General features: G+C 40.7%; 1 pseudogene; it reads right to left on the bottom strand.

The window, feature by feature from the left end:
- Positions 1-1,226: 1,226 nt before the first annotated feature.
- On the bottom strand, positions 1,227-8,358 carry LOC109897198 (3-keto-steroid reductase-like; annotated as a pseudogene).
- Between the last annotated feature and the right edge of the window lie 1,390 nt (positions 8,359-9,748).

Genomic DNA, 9,748 nt, shown 5'->3' on the forward strand with positions numbered 1-9,748 from the left:
AACAAGGACATCTGCATTTATGAACGTTTTCGTCATGGGTTCGTTTTGTGTGTTTCTCTGCGGCATGGTTTGCAGTGGTGGGAAAAGTATACTCAAAAGTCATACTTGAGTAAAAGTAAAGATGCCTTAATAGAAAATGACTCAAGTAAAATTGAAAGTCACCAAGTAAAATACTACTTGAGTAAAAGTCTAAAAGTATTTGGTTTTAAATATACTTAAGTATCAAAAGTAAATTGAATTGCTAAAATGTACTTAAGTATCAAAAGTAAAAGTAAAAATATTAATCATTTTTAATTCCTTATATTATGCAAACCAGACAGAACAATTTCTTGTTATTTTTTAAATTTTATGGATAGCTCACTACAACACTGACAATAATTTACAAACAAAGCATTTGTGTTTAGTGAGTCTGCCAGATCAGAGGCAGTAGGGATGACCAGGGATGTTCTCTTGACTAGTGCACGAATTGGACCATTTTCCTGTCAAAATGTAGTACTTTTGGGTGTCAGGGAAAATGTATGGAGTAAAACGTGCATTATTATCAAAAATATAAATAGTAAAGTACAGATAACCCCCCGAGCTACCTAGGTAGTACTTTAAAATATTTTTACTTAAGTACTTTACACAACTGATGGTTTGGGCATTCTGCAACCTGAAACTCAGCGAGGAAGCTATGCTTACAGACACCGGCAGAGGACGACAGCTGCAGGGTGTGTGCCCACCCTCCCCCGGAGCAGATATACTACCACATGCACCGTGGGGACACGACAGAGGCCAGGATCACACAGACCACCTATGTTAACATTTGGGTGGAGAGTACTGCTGACAGCCTCCTAACGATGGGACCGCACCAGACTTATGTGAAGCCAGCAATCAATCGTGGCAGAATTTGGATTGATTGGCACTAGGCATTATTCAGCCAGTGATGGTATATCTTGTGAATATTTCTATGTTTTGTGTAGGCTATGTTGTGAATAGGCTATATGCAGTTTTGGTGTTATTTCAATGTCTGGTGAAACCTTTTGATTGCTTGTTATCACAGCACAAAAAAACAAGCAAGCCAGGGAAACAATTATGTGAAGTGGATCATACATTTACAGTAGGTCCCCCTATATGCTGATTAAAATTAACAAAATCACTACACTTAATTGATGACATTACAGTGTAGGTCTACCACTTTGAAGCCACAAAGTCATTCAGGGCTATCAGTGTTGCATACATGTTAATTAAAGCCATATGGTTTATTGGAATGCTATTACATTATTTGACACATCAAATAATACACATACTTTCAAATGTGTTTGTGGATTTCCTTGTGAGGTCTGACAACACATGCAATAGAGACACAATACATTAGTAGCAGCATCAATGAGTGACATGGTGGCAATCAAATCAGAACCTAATACCAGCAGCACTCATTGTCTGTGAGGCCTCCCAATGTAGGCAATTAAGGCAAACAGAATTCATCACTTCCATCAATGAGATAGTGACAATCAGATGAGATTCTTTCTCGCGTCTCAGTCATCTGCAGGACAGGAGTCTCAGTCCATTAGATGGGAGTTATGTCCCATCCACTGTTCCTTCAATCAGGCTACTGTGGAGTAGCTCAAATACCCTTATTTTCCTCCTTCAGTTTCCTGCATACTTTGTCTTCCAGTTCCAGTAGTTTATCATACAGGGCCTCAGACATGTCCCCATCAATATCCATCTGTGAAGGGAACAGAGAGGCAATCAGACACAGCAGGGGACTGATGGCATGTCAGAGTGGATTTGACAAGAATAGAAACGGAAGTCCTGTCATCAGTCAGATAGAATAATTACTTAATATTTCATCATTTGGACGGATCCAATATTCATCTATAGTTACATTCCACCACTTCAAAATTCAAAAGTATTATAAACTGGGTGGTTCGAGCCCTGAATGCCGATTGGCTGACAGCCGTCGTAGACTGTATACCACGGTTATGACAAAACATGTATTTTTACAGCTCTAATTACGTTGGTAACCAGTTTATAATAGCAATAAGGCAACTCGGGAGTTTGTGGTATATGGCCAATATACCACAGCTAAGGGCTGTATCCAGGTACTCCACGATGCGTCGTACATAAGAATAGCCCTTAGCCGTCGTATATTGGCCATATACCACACCCCCTCTGGCCTTATTGCTTAAATATAATCACCCAAATTAATATAAATACTTAACCACGCTGATATGATTGAAATTGATATCTTGCTTGGTTGGTAGATTGGTACAAAAAAAATACAGACGGGTAATGTGTTAAAAACACCCAACAATACAAATATGTGATGAACATGTGATGTCACAGATTCAAATAACTGTGCAGATGGCTTCCAATGTTTTACGTGCACAGTATCACTCCTGTTTTAGAGTCAGTCTGGATTTCCCGGATCTGTGGTTTGTATACCTTGCGAGGTTGTGTGTAATTGTTTCCCAGACTTGAGGTTAGACTGTGGTATTTAGTCCAAGGATCCAGCAACTCAGGTTTTTGCATAAACAGCCAGAACTGCACAATGAAAAGAGGCACAGATGAATCAAACTCTTAAAAATAGATTTGATTAAGTCACAACAAATGCAGAGCATCTAACAACCAATAACCTAGTGATAATACTGTGTGTACTATCAATACCAGACCTCTGGCAGTCTCAATGGGGGTGCCACAGGGTTCAATTCTTGGACCGACTCTCTTCTCTGTATACATCAATGATGTCGCTCTTGCTGCTGGTGAGTCTCTGATCCACCACTACGCAGATGACACCATTCTGTATACTTCTGGCCCTTCTTTGGAAACTGTGTTAACAACCCTTCAGGCAAGCTTCAATGCCATACAACTCTCCTTCCGTGGCTTCCAATTGCTCTTAAATACAAGTAAAACTAAATGCATGCTCTTCAACCGATCACTGCCTGCACCTGCCCGCCTGTCCAACATCACTACTCTGGATGGCTCTGACTTAGAATACGTGGACAACTACAAATACCTAGGTATCTGGTTAGACTGTAAACTCTCCTTCCAGACCCACATCAAACATCTCCAATCCAAAGTTAAATATAGAATTGGCTTCCTATTTCGCAACAAAGCATCCTTCACTCACACTGCCAAACATACCCTTGTAAAACTGACCATCCTACCAATCCTCGACTTCGGTGATGTCATTTACAAAATAGCCCTCAATACCCTACTCAACAAATTGGATGCTGTCTATCACAGTGCCATCCATTTTGTCACCAAAGCCCCATATACTACCCACCATTGCGACCTGTACGCTCTCGTTGGCTGGCCCTCGCTTCATACTCGTCGCCAAACCCACTGGCTCCATGTCATCTACAAGACCCTGCTAGGTAAAGTCCCCCCTTATCTCAGCTAGCTGGTCACCATAGCATCACCCACCTGTAGCACGCGCTCCAGCAGGTATATCTCTCTGGTCACCCCCAAAACCAATTCTTTCTTTGGCCGCCTCTCCTTCCAGTTCTCTGCTGCCAATGACTGGAACGAACTACAAAATCTCTGAAACTGGAAAAACTTATCTCCCTCACTAGCATTAAGCACCAGCTGTCAGAGCAGCTCACAGATTACTGCACCTGTACATAGCCCACCTATAATTTATCCCAAACAACTACCTCTTTCCCTACTGTATTTATTTTATTTTATCTATTTATTTATTTTGCTCCTTTGCACCCCATTATTTTTATTTCTACTTTGCACATTCTTCCACTGCAAATCTACCATTCCTGTGTTTTACTTGCTATATTGTATTTACTTTGACACCATGGCCTTTTTTTTGCCTTTACATCCCTTATCTCACCTCATTTGCTCACATCGTATATAGACTTGTTTCTACTGTATTATTGACTGTATGTTTGTTTTACTCCATGTGTAACTCTGTGTCGTTGTATGTGTCGAACTGCTTTGCTTTATCTTGGCCAGGTCGCAATTGTAAATGAGAACTTGTTCTCAACTGGCCTACCTGGTTAAATAAAGGTGAAATAAAAAATAAATAAAAAAATACAGAAAGGTAATATGTTTCAATGGTTCACTGTGAGGGGTCAAATAATTTTTTGGTGCTAGTACATACCAGTGATGTCATGTTATCTGTGGAAAATTCCAGAGCCTCTGCTCCATTGTGTGTGTGTGTGTGTGTACATACCAGAGCCTCTGCTCCATTGTGTGTGTGTGTGTGTGTGTGTGTGTGTGTGTGTGTGTGTGTGTGTGTGTGTGTGTGTGTGTGTGTGTGTGTGTGTACATACCAGAGCCTCTGCTCCATTGCAGGGGGTCCGGGTGAATGTGTTTGTAAAGATTCTGATCTGTTGAAATGAGCACGAGTGACAAGACGCATCATGAAAATGTGATATTGCTTGACTTTGGGAATCAGGAGACTAAAAGCAATATATCTTAAAATATTGGATGTTGACATGCACAATTTTGTGGGACTAATGATAAAATGTTCCTTTAACAAATACTATTATCGCTCACACAGACAACACACACACCAGCCAGAGGATGGGCATGAGCAGGTTCCAGAGGAGTGTGGGAAGGAAGGCAGGATACCATAGGTCAGGTTGGTCATCGCAAAGCCTGGACAGATCACTGACGAGTACAAGCCCTGGAGGAAACACAAATGAATAAAGTTTATACAACTTTATTGTGGGTCTAATCCTGAATTCTGATTGGTTAAAAGTGCATTCCAGCCGGTGTCTATTCTACAAGTTACCGCTGGCTAAATCTATGACGTTAAAAGGCCTATTTACTCTGTTCCACCTGACTGCGCAATCCATTGTCTCATCAACCCAGGCAGGGAAATGATAAACTTGATCTCCACTTTAAAACTAATCTAGACATTATTTCACATTTCTTTTAGACTAGCATTTAGTTTTCAACAGTGGAGATCTGTATAAATCTCGCTGTCTGTCTCTCCGAGTCTGTCTCTCCGACATTTGCAACATTGTTTCAATATTCAAATTCCATCTCCAACTGTCCCATAGTAGATAACGTGTAGGGGTCGGGGGTAGGGATGAGAGACAGAGGCAGGCAGCGTTTCTCAGCCAGTCATTTTTATGGATATATACAAAGAACTGTCAATTGAAGAAAGGTGAAACAAAACGAAGTGCAGCTAGTTTGCCGTCTTTCCAGCTGGCCTCTACAATAAACATGAGTGTACAGAGCCCTGAGGTAAGCAGAATAGTACAGGTGACCCTGGAATTAGCAGTCAGCAAAAACACTCTCTAGGGAAGGAGAGGACAGAACCTATTGTCATAGAAACAGTGGTGTTAATTTTTTATGAAGAGCGTTGCTATGTGACCGGCTTCTGATGAAGGGGTGATGGATCCAGGGTCCTCTGCTGTAGAGGGAAAGCTAACTTAAGCAGGTGGTCCTCAATGTCTACAAAGTAATGATCTCAGGAGATGGATAAAAAGCCTATAACATGGTTTGAACAGATCTCTTTATGATATATACGTGTACATACTATATACAGTACATTCCCGGTCAAAAGTTTTATAACACCTACTCATTCAAGAGTATTTTTTTTATTTTTTACTATTTCTACAATGTAGAATAAAACTGAAAACATCAAAACTATGAAATAAAACATATGGAAACACATAGTAACCAAAAAAGTGTTAAACAAATGAAGATTTTTTTATTTGAGATTCTTCAAATAGCCACCCTTTGCCTTGATGACAGCTTTGCACACTGTTGGCATTCTCTCAACCAGCTTCATGAGGTAGTCACCTGGAATACATTTCAATTAACAGGAGTGCCTTCTTAAAAATTTACTTGTGGAATTTCTTTCCTTCTTAATGCGTTTGAGTCCATAATATGGCAAGAATAGCTCAAATAAGCAAAGAGAAATGACAGTCCATCATTACTTAAAGACATGAAGGTCAGTCAATACGGAAAATTTCAATCACTTTGAAAGTGTCTTCAAGTGCAGTCGCAAAAACCATCAAGAATTATAATGAAACTGGCTCTCATGAGGACCGCCACCGGAATGGAAGACCCAGAGTAACCTCTGTTGCAGAGGACAAGTTAATTAGAGTTACCAGCCTCAAAAATTGCAGCCCAAATAAATGCTTCACAGAGTTCAAGTAACAGACACATCTCAACATCAACTGTTCAGAGGAGACTGTGTGAATCAGGCCTTAATTTATTTGTATTTATTTATTTATGGTCGAAATGCTGCAAATAATCCACTACTAAAGGACACCAATAATAAGAAGAGACTTTCTTGGGCCAAGAAACACGAGCAATGGACATTAGAGTGGTGGAAATTTGTCCTTTGGTCTGGAGTCCAAATCGGAGATTTTTGGTTCCAACCGCCCTATCTTTGTGAGATGCGGTGTGGGTGAACGGATGATCTCTGCATGTGTATTTCCCACCGTAAAGCATGGAGGAGGAGGTGTTATGGTGTGGGGGTGCTTTGCTGGTGACACTGTCTGGGATTTATTTAGAATTCAAGGCACATTTAACCAGCTTGGCTACCACAGCATTCTGCAGCGATTCAACATCCTATCTGGTTTAGGCTTAGTGGGAATATAATTTGTTTTTCAACAGGACAATGACCCAACATACCGCAAGGCTGCGTACGGGCTATTTTACCAAGAAGGAGAGTGATGGAGTGCTGCATCAGATGACCTGGCCTCAAAAATCACCCAACCTCAATCCAATTGAGATGGTTTGGGATGAGTCGGACTGCAGAGTGAAGGAAAAGCAGCCAAAGTGCTCAGCATATGTGGGAAAGTGCTCAGCATATGTGGGAACTCCTTCAAGACTGTTGGAAAAGCATTCCAGGTGAAGCCAGTTGAGAGAATGCCAAATGTGTGCAAAGCTGTCATCAAGGCAATAGGTGGTTATTTGAAGAATCTCAAATATAAAATATATTTAGATTTGTTTAACACTTTTTTGGTTACTTCATGATTCCATATGTTATTTCATAGTTTTGATGTCTTCACTATTATTCAACAATGTAGACAATAGTAAAAATAAAGAAAAACCCTTGAATGAATAGGTGTTTTAAAACTTTTGACCGGTAGTGTATATTAATGTTATATTCATTCGGGTGTCCAGTCAATTAATTTGGGTGTCCAACACATCTTTTGACCAATGTGAAAAATATTTTACATTTAATTCAGCTTGTGTCATGCTAATTTTGCTTTTTGCCACCCGTGAAACGACATTGAAGACAACGACCGCAAAATGTAAAATCTTAAAAAGTTGTTATGAGAAACCTGCAACGCTATGTCAACAGAGCTCGGCACTTATTATCGAATGTATTAGGTTACAAAATCAGACTTTTTGGATATAATGTTAAAATGTTAGGGAAAGACCCTACTGAATGATTCAGAATATGAATAATGATATTAGTCTTGCTAAAATATATTTTCTAATTTTAAGGAAGTGACATTTCATCACCATTAATAAGCCGCGCTTTGCTCACCAGTTGGAAGTGACCAAAGAGGTTAGTGGCAAACATTTCCTGTAGTCTGTGGTGATGTTATACTTCTGGGTTAGAATACCCACCCCCGTGGCAAACATGGCCTTGACATCCAGCTGTGGGTTGGGCATGATGCCAGCATTCAGGTAGAGGTAGTCCAACCGGTTATACCTGGGAGACACACATACATGCCACAATACTTTGTTGGCCAACTGAGCTAAAGACTAGCAATTAGCTTAGGTAACAAACACAAGTCTACAGGTCACAAGTCTTACTCATCACGTGAACCATCTCCACTACAACATAACCACTCATCTCTTTGTGGTACTGTAGTAATGGTTCACAGAACCACATTCTTCATACTAATCCTATGGGCCGTGACAGCTGAGTAGCTGATTCGGTTCTGGGTGATGAGATTACCGTCATACCTACCTACCTATCTACCTCAGTTTGACGTCATGGGCGACGGTGAGGACCGAGCAGATGCTGCTGGTGTCCAGCTGTAGCAGGGCCACCTGGGCATCGGGGTGAGAGGTCAGCAGGGCGTAGCGGGCGGCCTGGGCCCGACGCAGGTTCCTACAGGTCAGACATAGCTGGATTCTGCCATCCTCAGAGAGGAGACGCTCACACAGCGCCAGGCCTATACCACTGCAGGGGACAGAGAATAACCAATCAAAACCATTGTAAAATGTATTTAATTTCATTATATTTTTTACAAGATTCTACAATGTTGATTCATACAGGCTTAAAGGAATAATCCATTCAAAAACTATCTTTCGGTATTTGTTTCATTTTCATAAGTCCCAAAATGTTTTGCATGTCAGCAATCAAGTTATCAAGATACAGAACTTTCAAAACGCAACATATGATGCAAAACGGGTCATGTCATACTAGCTGAATTTCTGCATACTTGAACAGCAGTGGGCTCAGTTTGAGTGGTACGGCGAAAGTAATTGACTGTAGGCGAAAGTTGAGGAGTGAAGTCGGGGGAGGTGCATCTGCGACAGTCGAAAGTCGGATACTGAGATAGTTTTCCAACAGCAAGGCTCAGTGCAACATGGCAGTCTTGCATTGTTTATAAAAGTTGTTCTTTATAATGTTGAAATAAACTTATCTCCAACCCCCATATCACAGACTCACAAACTGGAAATATATGTGTGTACATTGTACCATCAGTTGGTGAGAGAGAGCACCTCAAATATCACATTAATTTATACATATCCACTGTACCCAGAGGGAACATACTGGTTGAATCAACATTTTTTCAACATCATTTAAAATAAATTACGGGGTTGAACCAATGTGGAATAGACATTGAATTGACGTCTGTGCCCAGTGGGTTTACAAAGTTGGTTCCTGTTTCCGTCACTTCTTTAGTCACATTCGGGTGGGTGAAACACACTCTAATTGGTTCACAACAAAGCCTCCCACAATGCAGGCGACGGCTGCAGGATGAAGTTGGTGAAGAGCAACTGCAGAAACTTGCAGACGACTTGAGTCAAATCTTAAAGATACACTATGCAGAAATTGGTTGTTAAAGTTTGAATACAGCGCATTCGTAAAGTATTTAGACCCCTTGTGACTTTTTCCACATTTTGTTATGTTACAGCCTTATTTTAAAATGTATTAAGTTGTTTTCCCCCCTCATTAATCTACACACAATACCCCATAATGACAAAGCAAAAAAGTTGTTAATAATTTTAAACAAATTTATTAAAACATTTTTAAAAAAGAAATATCACATTTATATATGTACTCTTTACTCAGTACTTTGTTTTAGCAACTTTGGCAGCGATTACAGCCTTGAGTCTTTTTGGTTATGATGCTCCAAGGTAGGCACACATGTATTTGGGGAGTTTCTCTCATTCTTCTCTGCAGATCCTTTCAATCTTTGTCAGGTTGGGATATACTTCACCGTAGGGATGGTGCCAGGTTTCCTCCAGACGTGACGCTTGGCAATCAGGCTAAGGAGTTAAATCTTGGTTTCATCAGACCAGAGAATCTTGTTTCTCATGGTCTGAGTCCTTTAGGTGCCTTTTGGCAAACTCCAAGCGGGCTGTCATGTGCCTTTTACTGAGGAGTGTCTTCCATCTGACCAGTCTACCATAAAGGCCTGATTGGTGGAGTGCTGCAGAGATGGTTGTCCTTATGGAAGGTTCTCCCATATCCACAGAGGAACTCTGGAGATCTGTCAGAGTGACCATTGGGTTCTTGGTCACCTCTCCAACCAAAGCCCTTCTCCACTGATTGCTCAGTTTGGCCGAGTTGCCAGCTCTAGGAAGAGTCTTGGTGGTTCCA

Source organism: Oncorhynchus kisutch, linkage group LG10, assembly GCF_002021735.2.
Source record: "Oncorhynchus kisutch isolate 150728-3 linkage group LG10, Okis_V2, whole genome shotgun sequence".
NCBI classification, from domain to species: domain Eukaryota; kingdom Metazoa; phylum Chordata; class Actinopteri; order Salmoniformes; family Salmonidae; genus Oncorhynchus; species Oncorhynchus kisutch.